This window comes from Ctenopharyngodon idella, chromosome 2 (assembly GCF_019924925.1).
Source record: "Ctenopharyngodon idella isolate HZGC_01 chromosome 2, HZGC01, whole genome shotgun sequence".
Taxonomy (NCBI): Eukaryota; Metazoa; Chordata; class Actinopteri; order Cypriniformes; family Xenocyprididae; genus Ctenopharyngodon; species Ctenopharyngodon idella.
Window position 1 is genome coordinate 16,515,180 of NC_067221.1, and position 15,345 is coordinate 16,530,524.

The window sequence follows — 15,345 nt, forward strand, 5'->3', positions numbered from 1 at the left end:
ATGATTTAATTTTCCAGTAAAACACAATGGACAATGTCATGATATCTTTCCCAAATATTACAATGGAAATCTTTCCATTTTTTGAATATGTCTTATTTGAAGTCGGACTAAGAAACACACAAATATTGCACAAGATTTAATAACATTTAAATATGTATGGTGGTGGTGTGGCCTAAACGGGCCCTTTATAAAAATGATTTTGGATACTACTCTCATTCTGATAAATCTGATTCATGTTGTACATCTTTGATTAAATAAGCAAATGACATATAATATCTTATGCTATATTATTTAGTTGATAAAACAGTCATGACAAACTGATATGTATGGAAAATGGAAAATGATTTATATCTTCGATTATAGAACATTTGCAAGGTGTTTCAGTTTCTAATATATCGTAAATTTCATTAAAAATATCATATGCAAGTAAAAGATTGACAGCAGCAGGATACACATACAGAAAAACTAAATATGTTTAATATGACATCTTTCTCTTTTTTGCTTCACGTCTCTCTCCACAGCGAATGACTCTCACAGTGAACTGAAGGGTTTGTGAGAAGCGGTGAAGTCATGCATACAGATGGCAGTGCCGGTGTTGGTGGAAATGATGCTTCCTGAACTGTTGTAACGGCAGTCCCAGAGGACTGAGCCACAGTCCAATAAGATGTCATGAAGACTAGACCGAGAGGAGTGCGCATCAGATCTCCCTCAATTAATCCACCATTAGATGCCTGAGATTCATGGCTCACTGCCTTTGCTTACTGCGTTGGAGCTAAAATCTAATTAGACCCCCTCTCTCTCTCTCTCTCTTTTTCTCTCGGCTTCTCTTTCTCTATGTCCATCCCTCCTTAGATCGAAAGATAGACGGATCTTTCCTCACTGAACGCTGTGGTTGGGTATTTTAGGTGTTCCTCCCTCTCCCTCTCTCTCTCTCTTTCGCTCTCTCTCTCAGTATCTTTCCTTACAGCCACATACTCACTCTCAGTCTGTCCCCCTCTCTCCCACTCCTGCTTTCCCTCCCACTCTCTCTCTGTAACTCCTTCGCTCCTCTCATCCTCCTGTGACTTAGTCTGCTGTGCGCAACAACTTGCAGACCTCTCTCCTCTTCTCCGGCGAGGTGGCAAGCGTGTCCTCAGGCATGGGAGGGGATCCTGCACGTTCGGGCACATGGTCTTACGGCGACGACGGATCGGCGGCACAACAACCTGAAGGAACGGAGGCACGGCATCCTCAGCCTTCCCCGTCACTGCCGGCTCAAGGCAGCGGACGAATGGGCGGCTTTGTGCTCAGCGGGTGCCGCTCTGTAGAGATCTCTAGGGTAAGCCTGCTTCAGTGGAGTAAGGATTTGTGCCTGTTTTTTTTTTCTGCCACTACTTTGCCTTTTGTTCCTTTTGTGACTCGTCACAGTATCATGGGGGAAAGAAAGATTTGTTGCCATGGGTATTGTGTGAGCTGATTGTCACTGTGCTGCAGATTTGTGTAATCGCGCTACTATCGGGGCGGTGGATATTTTTCTGCTGGATTTGTCAACTGTGTTTGCCGTATTAACATATTCATGGGATTCCTGCTCCTTCAATTAAATGGCAATCACTGGCAGGCAGCAGGAGCCCTGTGTCAGTGAGCCTCTGTAATGATGTGTGAGTGGAATGAAGAGGAGCTTCACCAGAGAAAAAAAAAAGAAAAGCTTTTTTGTCCCTCTCTGTCCACGTTTTGTCTTCTCTTTTCTCTCGTTTGTCCTCTCTTTGTCCACCTCACGTCATGTTTCGTTGTTTTTGTTGTTCTCAAAAGCCCCAAAATGGAGGGAAAAGTCACAAAAGGATTGGGACAGTCACTCTGACTTCTCGTTCGTGCACCTGCTGCAGGAAAACGCTTCTGGAGACGAGATTGAAGACTATGTGTTTTTGCTATTTAATTGTGCCTGGCCAGAGGAAGATGTTGTACCATGGGAACCTGGCTGTATGCATGCTTTGGGGGCACGGGAGGGTGGTCTTTTAGCTTTGACAGGGCTGTCCAAACAAGATAAGAAGAGAGTTTTTTTTTTTTTTTTTTGACAAGCCCGTTGTGCTGAACCAGTGGTTGTGCTGCTGTCACAATGTCTCCAATGTGTTGTTTCTCTACTACGTGTCTTGTTTGGTGTGAATTCTGAGCAAAATGTTGTAAGCATCTGTGGATGGGTGTGTCTGAGTGTTTCGAGCATGTTAAGATAGCCACGGTCCATGTTTATGCCATGTTTTTGAATGTATTATGTTGTGTTGGCTTTACACTCCAAGTGTCATGGTGAATCACCATTGTTCAGTGCTCATTCTCTTAATATTTGCATTTAAATGCTTTTTCTTCCCAATGGCCTGTGAGAAATGTTTCATGAAAGCTGTTGTAAACACATTTCTCACATTTACATCCTCCCAGCACAGAGAATCTTTGGATTTTCTCTTTGTTCATGTTAATTTATGGTACCACGTGAGTTAGAAAGTGTGTATGAATGAATTCCACAAAGCTGCAAAAATACATGTTCTGATGTCCATCTTTTTCCACTTCCATTTGGTAGCTGCTGCACCCCTCAGAAAATGAAAGCCATAATAACAGTCATTGTTCCCCGTTTCTGACAGCCATCATTGCATTCCCTTTTCCCCCCAAACGATCTGTAATTTGCTTCCCGCTGCTAATGGATTTTCTGTATGACTCCTCTTTCTCTTTCTCTCTCTTACTCCCTCCCTGAATGTGTGTGATGAGCATGTGAGACTTTGAAGGTGACAGTGTTTGACTGTTAATGTGGTGTGCAATAGCGACGTTAAACCTATGGTGAAGAATATATCAAGTATCTGTGCACATATCAACTTTTGTTTAATTCCTACCTCTTTAACATTGTTCCCAGATTTGGCCTGGATGTTTGCGAGCGCTTCCGCTCCCTGAGGACGGGCTGGACCGAGGACAGGACGTGTGGTCTGTGAGCTCCCAGGTAAGATGATCCCCCTCACCATCTGTCTCTCCACATAACTAGTTAAACCCAGGAAGGGAAGCATTTTTTACATGCAATATCCTCCCTCTCCTGCTACAAATGCAAAGTGTGTTCATTTCTGTCTGCAGATGCAACCTTTGACGGGGGCCTTGGCTTGTGGTAAAGGGCATCTTCAATCAATTCCCCTAGAGAGAAAACTCTGCTTTGGCCTATGCCACTGTGAATGGCTGAAAGTCAGGCGAAGCCCCCTTTTACTAAGGCTCTCTTCGGTGACGGGTATTCTTGGGTGGATAATACGGCTCTCGTTGTTATTGCTTAAGAATACGCGTAGTTGAGGAGAGTCATTGTCGACTGTCTTCGGGGAGATAACCTCCACTGATCCCAAAAACCTTCTGTGGCCGTTTATGTAGCAACTAGACAGCTAATCATTTTCACTGTGGTTTGTTTGATTTCTGCAACAGGAGACAGACAGCTCTTGCTCTCAGTGTAGTGTCTCCACCTACATTGGCAAATCGCCACTTTATGTGCTATCCAACGAGCGGCGTTTTGCATTTCACACAACTTGTTTGTTTTTTCCTCTGAGTGTGCGTGCGACGAGAGGTTCATGGGGAACGGCGTTTATTTTTGCTCTCTTCGGGGAGTGTTTTAGAGTACACATGCCTGCTTGCCTGGCTGATAGGAATGCATTTACTGCTCTTTATTGTTAGTCCTGAGCACCAGCGGGAGCCCCGGACTGCATGGGGTGTTCACACAGATTGATTTTGAGATGGCATTAGTCGTACAGTTTTCGCCATTCAGCTGACAGCGATGGGAGGCAAAATGTCCACGGAATCTAAACAGGCTTTGCTGTGAAAGGGGAGGGGCTTCAAGTCTAATTACAAAACACAGCTAAATAGAAGCAGCATAACAGATTACATGATTGTGTCTGCTGAGCTCATAGCATCAGCTGGTTCATTCTGATTGTAGCACCGTTTCTCAGGACAAAAACAGATTGAATATCTTTTTTCTCCTAGATAAAGACACACATACGCATAATGTTCTTTTCCAAACCGCTAATTACTTTTTAATGATGCGCTCAAATGTCTGAGTTAGCTTGTGCTGGTGAAAGCCAATGAGGCCCAAGGCGTATAAAGACGGTCAGTGTTTTTAAAGCAGTCATATCTATATCTCAGATTTTATCATAGGAATATGTTGTTTGTATAATATTTAACCAAACAGCTTTAATATAACTGAATGCATTTAAAATGAATGTGGAATCTATTTTTAATGGCTTGTTTTTAAACTAAAGGACTGGCAATTTTAAATATTCTCTGCTCAGAAAAAATACTTGTTTTTTATTTACGAATCATATTGTGTGGGTTTTTATTTAATTGATTTACAGAACTGTTAAGAAACACTTGATTTTAAATGCATAGCTTGCTTCTTTCATTCTCTGCTGTACGAAGGCCTGGGAGACATAGAGGCAAAATGCAAATTGGCTGCTACTCTGTTTTAGTAATATTAGCCAAGAAGTTTGTGAAAATAACTAGAGGCTTATTAGAAATGCTCATGAAAAGTCCCTAGCCCAAGAAACAAAACATATTACTTATATTATTATGTAATCTAGTGATGTATTACTAATATTATACATATCATAGGGTTGAAATGTGAATGAACTACTTCCATACTCAAGGTATATTATATTATATTATTTTTTAATTTATTATTGTCATGATTGTAATGTCATTCTTTGTTACTGATGCACATTCAACTTTTTTTTTTTTTTTTTCAGTGTAATTGTATTTCACACAAAAGTTAGTGATTTTACTCAGCACTGAATGTGCCTTTATCATTAAATCATGGTAAATGTTGTATCAAATGACTATATGAAGCCCTAAATAAACTCTCTATAAAACAGTCCGGAACATTGTTATGAATTTGTCATGGCTTGAGTGAGTTTACTCTGCCTTCCCCCTGTTTTCTCTCTCTGTGTTAATAGCTTTCATACACCTGTATCCGTGCAGGTGTTTTCCTCTTTATGATTACCTCTCCCACCCACAGAGCTAATTTCAGCCTTGGAAAAAAAGGGGGGGGAAAAAAGGAAAACACTAAATAACCCATGGAAATTTCACTAGTTTACTAAATAACAACTTTTTCTTGTGCTCTCTGTTTCTCTTGTGTAGACAGCCACATTAGTGGAGCTAGTAGTATTTTGTAGCAGGAAAGCATTTCAAATCCATTTGAACTGTATTCAGCTTTGAGACGTTTATCATGATGCATTCCCCTCTTATGCTGCTATCAACAACAGCCAGGTACCCTCTGTCTCACTATAATGACACTTTAAAAAACTAATCTATTTTTGGGTGTTTGTGACACACAGCCTTAGTGAGAAAACTGGATCAAGCGTTCCATTTCACCAGCATTTTGGGGAGAAAAGATTGTGCTATGGGAAAAAAAAAAAAAACTGTTAAAATGCGACTTTTTGATCAAAATGCGTCTTAGAACCCATCTATATTTTTACAAGATGTATTACTCACTTGATACTTGTGTTGGCAAATGCTGGTTTGTTTTAAAGCAATTGTCAGAAATAAGCTGACAGATACTTGAATGCCAAATGCTACCCAGAATTCTGTGTAGGCAAACGTGATCTAGACTAAACAGACATTAGCCCACACTCCAAAGACTCTGCATACTTGGCTGAGCTTGAAGCTGCGCTATCAGCTCACCCATATGATATGAGAATGCTGTTCATGTGTACATGTCCCTGCTGAAAAATCCAGCATTAACCATCATGAATTCCATGTTGGTTTTTGAGTAAGAGCTGGTATATTGGTTGTACAGCTGCTGGTCCACCAGCACCCCCGCTTCCCATGCTGGGGACCAGCAAACCAGCATCCCATGCTGGACTCAGAATGCAAAACATACCTTATGCTGGTGACCAGCAATGCTGGATTTTTCAGCAGGGGTGAGCGAGCGCTGTGTTTTTATCCCTTTTGAAGGCAGAGTTACCTTAAAAACTTGGGCGGTGCCGTCCCCAAACCTCTCTTTGGCTTTTAGCTACTTATCAGAGGGGTCGACAGATCAGTCGTAGTCCTAGTTAAAGGGTCAAAAGAGGTAAAACCATCTGAAGTTGAAGGGGGGTCTTACAATTGTTTGCTCAAGGCTATTAGTGCAACGAATGTGTTGTGGCAACTGAAAGCTCTCGACAAGGCCATTGCAGGCCTCATGGTCAAGTGGCTGCACTTAAAACATTTGAATACTCTGAAAGGGCCTCGAAATTGTGTTTCGCCCATTCGCCATCTCTCTGTCTTCGCCTCGCTCGCTCTCCCTTCCCCCTCCCTCTTCGCTCTCGTATAAGCTCTGACCTTTTGATACATAATCATCTCCTGGGGGCTGCACGCAGAGCCTTTGTTTACTCCATCATCAGGACCACCTTCAGACAAGACCCCCCTTCCTCCCGCAGCCCTTCTCTTCGCTCTCCATGCAGGTCATATCTTTAATTATTCTGTGATAATTAGTCCAGCAGGGCATTTTCATCTGCATTGATATATGTGCGGTTCAGGGTAGGACGCTCGCTTTGTGAGTTTAAGAGCGCGCGGAGGTGATCGGTATGCATGCCATCTGCCCTCCAATTGCCTTCGACAATTTCGCTGAGGAATAAATGGAGGCCTATCGGCACAAAACAAAATAAGCAAATCAATTATCTGCGCCGCTGCAGCTCTTTTACCGAGCACTACGCATTTCGCATGTAGCGTGGGCTCTCCGTGAGAAACAATCTGTCGGGTCCTTGCTTAACTGATGCGAGATCGTAATACAGCACAACAGTCGCTCTTTGGAAGTTCACGCATTTCTTTGCTAATTAAATAGCCATGCGTCCTATCGTCGCAGCTGGTTTAACCGTGTCGTGTCAGGGCTAATTGCAATTGAGACGTCGGACAGAATCAACTGCTATTTCCGAGGTAGATTTTGAGCACTCTGTGCCTGATAAGTCAAAGTGTGAAATAAAACCGACTCGGAGAGGCAGTTCAGTCAGCCAGCTTTGTTTCATCCTCGGAAAGATTGACACCGACGGGAATTCCAGATCAACAGTTGCCAGTTTTGTGTGCTTAGAGCTGACACATTGACACACATAGCAGTGCATCTCTCTGTTAAACAAATGGCTCGTTGAGCCGCGGCTGACTCTGAGATCAAATAAAAGCTTGCCTAAATCCTCTCAAGGAGGACAAACTCTGTTTCTGTCAGCAAGACGAGCGACTGTTGTATTCGCTGCTAATCAACTTTCACACTTCAAGCTCACATCAAGAGCTAAGCGTGCAGCATGTGCCTGAGCCGATCCATCGCCCTGAAAACCACAAAAGCACGTGTGTTGCTATCAAAACATTTTCGGGCTGGGGCCTGGCCAGCTGTTGTGGGTCCAGATGTGCACGCCTTGCTCCTTTCTCACTTGTGCTTTATCACTCTGACTGCCAGTGAAGAAAGTTTCACAGATTGGTGTTGAACAGAACGCTACGGCTTGGCTTGTGCGTAGATCAGTTTTCATGATACATCTAACTCTCACAGGATTGGCCAGAACCCTGCAGAGAGAGTCTGTGCTGCTACAGCCATCTGGCATGCGTTGGGTCAGCAATGCCTCCCTGCCCTCTGTTTTGGCCTCCTATCTCAATCCTGCCTGCTCAATCCAGTTGTTTAACAGATATTTACTGTCTGTTTGCCAATTGCTCATCTTCATATTCTTTTTCCTGCACTATATAACAGGTTAGGACTGCTGGTTGTGCTTGGAAGACTTAGTTGATTTAGCTAATTTGTCATTTAGCTGACATTTCTTTACACTGCGATGTACAGTGTGCTTAATACAGTCCCATTGGAGCAGCCAGGGGTTAAGTGTTTCGCTCAAAGGTGCAATGGTGATTTTTCATGGGGTCTATGATATGTTGCAGGATTTGGACAGTAGTGTTTCAATTAAAAGCTTCTGCTAAATGAACAAATGTACTGTAAAAGTACAATTAGCAAAGCTTTTAGTTTAATTACTTAGGTGGTAGCATTGCTAGTTTTTAAATTATGTAGTTTGTCTTGTTAAATCATACATTTCCTGTCAGATTCATTGGTGGTAAAAAATGGTACAAAGTACACAAATGTCCTTAAAGGATTAGTTCACTTCAGAATTAAAATTTCCTGATAATTTACTCACCCCCATGTCATTCAAGATGTTTATGTCTTTCTTTCTTCAGTCGAAAAGAAATTATGCTTTTTAAAGGAAAACATTCCAGGATTTTTCTCCATATAGTGGACTTCAACAGTTACCGACAGGTTGAAGGTCCAAATTGCAGTTTAAATGCAGCTTCAAAGGGCTCTACACGATCCCAGCTGGGGAATAAGGGTCTTATCTAGCGAAACAATCGGTCATTTTCTAAAAAAAAAAAAAATTTATATACTTTTTAACCACAAATGCTCATCTTGCACTAGCTCTGCGATGCGCTGCGTATTACGTAGTCACGTTGGAAAGGTCACGCGTGACGTAGGTGGTAGCACCGTGGTAGGGCGAAAAACTATCTAATTTATCTAATTTTATGTAATTTTCTTCTCCTGTGTCAAAATCGTCCAACGTCGTTATTTTACTTTTTTTTTTTTTTTTGGAAAAACAGTTTGACTTAGTCTTTGCATGTATGCTTTGTTAACACTTGCTGGGAAATTCCACCTACGCCACGCGTGACCTTTCCAACGTGATTACGTGATGCTTGTCGCATCGCAGAGCTAGTGCAAGACAAGCATTTGTGGTTAAAAAGTATATAATGTTTTGTTTTTTTTAGAAAATGACAGATTGTTTTGCTAGACAATACCCTTATTCTTCATCTGGGATCGTGTTGAGCCCTTTGAAGCTGCAGTGAAACTGCAGTTTGGATCTTTAACCCATTGGTAACTGTTGAAGTTCACTATATGGAGAAAAATCCTGGAATGTTTTCCTCAAAAATCTTAATTTCTTTTCGACTGAAGAAAGAAAGACATAAACATCTTGGATGACATAGGGGTGAGTAAATTTTAATTTTGAAGTGAACTAATCCTTTAAGTTCAAGTACAGATATGAGATCCTACTAAATTATTAGTCCATTAAAAGTACTTATTTTACTTAAGTACACTGATAAATAAGCACTTTTGTACCACTAAAGTAACATACTAAATGAAAAATGTACTTATGTTAAAAAAAAACAACTTATCATCCACCAACGAGAATCAGAACTAGCGATGTTCTTAAATTAATCATTCTTTTGAGTCGGATCCTTTCAATGAATTGTCTGAACGGGTTAGCATAATCATCTAAATCATTTCACAATTTATTCACACAGTTTCGTTACGCACTGAATCAGAATCTTCTAAATTAGTAAATTCACACTGGTTTCTTAAAAAGAACAAAAAAGTATCAAGAGTAACAGTACACACAAAATTTAAAAGTACCACATTGTTTCCAATTGGAAAATGTTTCTGTAAAATAGTTATTTAGCTATTTTGTTTGGTTTCTTTTTTCTGAGTAGCTTGCCCAACAGTGCAATTTAAACCTTTCGATTACTAGCACAGAGGTTTAACCAATAAGCAACACCATATGTGAATCAGTTAATTAATATTTCCGTTGCAGCAGATATTTCATAGCACTTTTAGACTTTAAAGTGGAACGTATCATGCTGCTCCTTGTCACATATACTTAAGCTGTTCCTCTAGCACTTGCTGATGGAAACCTGCAAGACCTCCAGTGAGTACGGGGATGAAGTGGAGAGGACTGCAAGGGCTGACGCTTTTCTTGTTAAAGTAACCCAAAGGTCAGCCACAACCCAATCCTTCCAATCCAGTTAGAGCTGCCGGCAAAGCTGTCCAACACCTTGCTTTTTCTCAGTGCCCCCAAATCCTTGACTGGCAGTCAAAACAGCCCTGAGCAGAATCAGAGGTGTAGTTGACCGCCTCTCGTCTGCGCTTTGCAAACCATCCCTTCAAGTCGCCTCTAATCCTCTGCTAGCCCGGCTGGCCGCAGCACCTTTAATCCCGATGCTGTCTGACAGAACTGAGCCCAGGCCTGAAGTTTAGGCTCTGCTTGCTTGGGAGAAATAAGGTGATGGTGAGAAGCATTTCAGGGCTCAGCCAAAGTCTGGACGCATCCGATGACAAACAGACACTGCCCGGATCTGCCTCATGGCTGACGGTTAGTGAGCCTGAACCTGCTCTGTTATCACTCAACACGCTTTTCTCTGCAGTCTTCCATCAGTGTCAGATGGAGGAAAGCAGAGATGACAACAAATAGTATCTTCTAACCTCTGATGTTTAAGGAGATGCGACTGGTTAAAAATAGTACGTTTGAACACAGGCTCTTAAGTTAAGAAAAACGGTATTTGCTTTCAGCAGGTCTCCTTTTTAGGTGCCAATTTAATACGCCGCAAAGAATTTAGCTGTATTTTTGTCTGGTTTTGCAATGAAAATATCTAAACATTATTAAAAACAAGATAATTTTGCATTTGCATTTGTTAACACTATCGGGTAGGTTTAGGGTTCAGTGTAGGTGTACGTTATTAAACGTGATGGTGCATTAAGCTTTTAGCGCCACTCACCGGACATTTCGATTCAGAACTGCAGTGATATGTATAAACTCCAACATAATAAAACGTCATATTCACATTCATCTGTTCTGGAAAAGACTAAACACACTTTTAGCACCACTCACTGGACATTTCACTTTTAAACTGTTGTGAAACGGGCACGACGCAACGTATTTTGCGCTTTGCAAAAATGTTGACACGGGTACTTTTTTGTAATGAGACTGGGCTGGAATATACATAAGCTTGATTTTGGCAGACGAGATCTGCTACGCTGCTGCTGCTGAGCAAATACAAGAATTTGTTCAGCTTAGTTCAAATAACAAACAAAAAGACAGGCTGCTGAAAGAAAATTGAACCCCATAGCAGATCTCTACAGGTGGTGCTGGGGAGGAGGAGGGACAAACAGAAGTTTTCATAATCGCACAGAAGGGCGGTCGCAGGCTAGGGTACGAGATTGTTAAGTGGATTAGGAAGTACTTCTGATTGGCCGATGCCACGCCGTTGGAAGAACCAATCAGTGCTCGGTTAGAGTTTCATGTCTGAACTATGTATCTATAATATTTCACAATATTACTGTTTTTACTGTATTTTTGATCAAATAAATGCAGCCTTGGTAAGCATGATAGATTTCGTTTAAAAAACAATAATACTTTTACTGAATTGAAACCTTTGAACGGTCCGATGGTTTTAATTATGAAAAGGATTTGCAGTGTGATTTTTGCAAAATCCACACATTTCAGATTAGATGTTGACCGGTTCTATATAATCTTGTTTGTGATTGTTTCTGCATAGCCATGAATTGTGAGGTGAGCGACTGGCTCTCTTCTCAGGCCTCTGTGTTTTCAAATGATGTTCTTTTTCATGTCTCCACCAAAGATGTGCTGCTGAATTCAGACCTCTGTGGAACACTGAAGGGAAAATGAAAGACTGTAAATGTTTAATGCTCTACCAAAAAACAGAGAATAGGAAGTTAATATAAAATGTCATGCAATTCGAACCTCGCCGCTTCATTCGATCTGAATTTTCACAGACCTGTCATTTATATGAATTACTGTATCAATTAATTGGAATGACTGGGAAGCTGCGTGGTTCCTCCTGGAACAATATTGCAGTATATTTCTCTGTTGTTTCATCATATCAGAAATAGTTATGGTTTCCAATATTCTTTTTGTTCTGGATGTCTGCCAAGTTCTACACAGGCAGTGTTGCCAGACGGCAGGCATTTTCAATCCAGAATGCTAAGACCTACTGTGGTTGGCAGAGAAGAAAAACATTCGAAGCTTGACATTTGTTAATGCTCTGTCCTAATCCATGGAAGACATAAATGTAGAACAAAGAAAATAATAATAAAAAAAGAATAGGAATTCTCGAATTTCTCCGTAAAGAATGCAGGAACTGTTGAGTGTGCAGGTGGAAGAAGGAAGAATCTTCTAAAATCATGGCAACAAAAGTCCAGGCTGAAAACTGATGAAAGAGCTGTAATTTTCCATGCATGCAGCAAATAGGACATTTCCTCGTGTTACTCTTTTCAGAAACCTCAAATGTTTTTGTGACAAACATTATTTACAGAGGTTTTCTGCAGAGCCCAACAAGAAAAAATGAAAGGAAAAGGAAAAGTGAACCAAGGTCTGTTTTTTTTTTCTTCCCTGTCGCTGCCACTGTCACAGGAGGTAGCCTGTTAAACGCAGGAAACCGTTTGGTGTGTTTCTCTCTCTCTGACTGCCACACAACGCTGTTTGTCATTCCCTTTTGAACCGTTGCCTACCGGATCAAAGCATGCATGAAAGTGTGCAGGTTAGTTAAAACCAGAGATGTGTTAAACCACATTCCATATGCACACACACACACACAGAGCTCAGTCACTAAGGATAGCTCCACTCTGATGATGAAGCAATGTGCTTGTGCTTGCAAATAAAAGGGAACGATTGATGCTGAAGAAATCACAGGTATTTTTGAACCCCTGAAAAAATGGCTTAGACGTTATAATAATTGATAGACCTTATTATTGATAGACAGATTAATCAGTTGCTATTTGGCCATTTTGAGATTATCTGTAAAATACTTGGCTGTTTTTTTTTGTTTTTTTTTGTTTTTTGTCGTTTAACACTTCCAAAATCTACTGACAGTCTTGTCAATGGATAAATAGACATTGAGACAAATAGACGCTTTGTGTTTAAAATGTTTTTTTTAGTGAATTTTGAATAAATATTTTGTTATATAATAACTTATTATTTTTTTAAATTATTTTGCTATCATTGTATTTTATATAAATTACCTTTCAAAAGTTTAAGTTTATATATATATATATATATATATATATATATATATATATATATTTATATATATATGGTTTTGAAAGAACTCGCGTATTATTGCAATTTAAAATGCTTTTTTCTATTTTATCATATTTTAAAATTTAATTTATTCCTGTGATGCAAAGCTGAATTTTCAGCATCATTACTCCAGTCTTCAGTCACATGATCCTTCAGAAATCATTCTAATATGAAGATTTGCTGCTCAAAAAAAAAAAAAAAATTATCAAAAATGTATTATCAAAAAATTATTATCAATGTTGAAAACAGTTGTGGTGATTAATTATTTTTTTTGGGAAACCGTGATACATTTTTTTCTTGATTTTTTGATTAATAGAAAGTTCAAAAGGACAGAATTTATCTAAAATGCAAATATTTTATGATATTATGTATTTACTGAAACTTTTATTCATGTCGAATAGAAGTATTAATTTCTTTAAAAAAATTCTTACTGACCCCAAACTTTTGAACAGTACTGTATATAAATGAAACAATAATATAAATGAGCTAATTTTAATAATTTTATGTCTTTAAACTATATTTGTTTATGTGCACAATATATGCAATGCAATTTAATGTTACCAAAAAGTGTTCATTCTAATTCTTTTGCTAACACTTTATTTTACAGTATCAGTGTTACACATGTTTCATGTAGTTACTGTAGTAATAACTATAAATTATGCATAATTACATGCAATTAACCCTAAATCAAACCCTCATTCTAACCCTAACCCTATAGTAAGTACATGTAGTTAAAGGTGCAGTAAGTGATTTCTGAGAAACGCTGTTGAAAGTGACAGAGCACCAAAACAAACTTGTAGCCAATCGGCAGTAAGGGGCGTGTCTACTCATGATGGGGTAGGTGCCTGTGTTGCATAGCGTGTTCATGAATTTGGGGGTGGAGCTATCGAGATAGGGGTGTTATCCTTTTGGGTAGGGGCGTGTTTGTTTTGGTGATTTCAAATATCAACAGTTTCTCAGAAATTGCTTACTACACCTTTAATTATTATTACTCAAACGTACTTAAATGTATAATTACAATGTAACACGGACACCTTAAAATAAAATAAAAACCCATTTTTTAAATATAAAATATATATTATATATTCAAAATTCTAAATATTTTAAACAAAATGTGTAGTTCGATGTTTAATGTCTTTGTGTTTTCAATGCCCATCAAACAACTCATATCAGTCGACCACTGCTTATTATCCATCTATAGTTTGATTATGTAACAGCAGAAGTCCCTTTTTGTTAAGTATATAGAATGTATGATAACCTACTGTACATGTAACCTCTTCAAAACTGTTTAAAGTCCTTTAAATATACAGCCGGCTGTTTTGTTTTACAGCAGGGCAGTGAAATATCCCAGTGTACTGACAGCAGCTCCGTTCACAAACGACTAATCAAGCCGCCTTCCTTCGCTTTGAAAATGAAAGGACACTTATCTGATGTCAGGTTTGTTATTGCCCAAGGACTGAGATCATTTCTCTTTCAGCACAAAAACGCTGGGTGACGAGAATCAATCAAACACTGATTCACCGAATTGGCCAACACGGAGGAGAGGAAAAATTCACGGGAGCCAAGTGTGTCATCTGTTGCCAGAGTCTGTCTGTCTGTATGCGTGATGACAATGCTGTGCTGGATTCTGGTCCGTGCGTGTATGCTAGAACACTGGGTCTGCTGTACTACTACAGCTGCTTGATTATAATGATATTCTGACCCCTGCTGATTCTAGAGGATCCACAATCCCTCTGATCAGTAAGTTGCCTCAGGCTTATCAGCTCTCAGCATGAGGAGGCTGCTGTCCCGAACATAAATATTAGATTTGAAAAATATAGGCCGAATATGAATCTAAACGAGAGCAAATAGAAAATACTGTTTGGGATGTTGTTTTAGTTTTTAAGATTATTTATGTGTTGTTATTTATATTTGTACTGAAAATTGCATTCAAAAGTGCACTAAACTCTGCGTTTGTGTTCTGATACTGTGATTATAATGAGTGGCAAAAATAATTGTTTTGAGAGAATGACTAACATTGTGTTGAATGATTATAATGAGTGATAAAAATAATTGTCTTGCCATAAAACACAACATTTTGTTGAAGGCTACATAGACGCTGCAAAAAACACTTGAGGCGCAAACACACACCACACACACACACACACACACACACCGAGAAGCTCAGCTCAGCTCCAGAGTTGCAGATTTGAAAAATAAAGCTCCTCAGCAGTCGGCAGGTGTTTGAACATCAAGCCCTGCTCACGTTTGGCCTGCTGTGTTGGGTTGGAGAGAAACCCGCTCTGACTGCAAAGACGAGAGATGCAAGCAGGCAGGAGGAATAAACACTAGAGAATGGAAGGTGAAGTGACCTATTTCTAAATGTGATGGCAGAAGTGTCTACATAAAAATAGGAAAACAAAGCTTCTTGTCTTAAGGCTAAAGGGAATTACAAGTCATTCTGTATGTTCATTCTCTCACATATAAATGAACGTACTACAGCACAATATTATGATGAAAA

The 15,345-nt window shown here is 39.7% G+C and overlaps 1 long non-coding RNA gene across 1 annotated transcript; it reads left to right on the top strand.

The window, feature by feature from the left end:
- The first annotated feature begins 552 nt into the window (after window positions 1–552).
- Window positions 553–4,855, top strand: LOC127497452 (uncharacterized). Its single transcript, XR_007925551.1, has 3 exons — window positions 553–1,318; window positions 2,873–2,956; window positions 3,085–4,855. It is a non-coding gene; the product is annotated as an uncharacterized LOC127497452 (long non-coding RNA).
- Window positions 4,856–15,345: the final 10,490 nt, after the last annotated feature.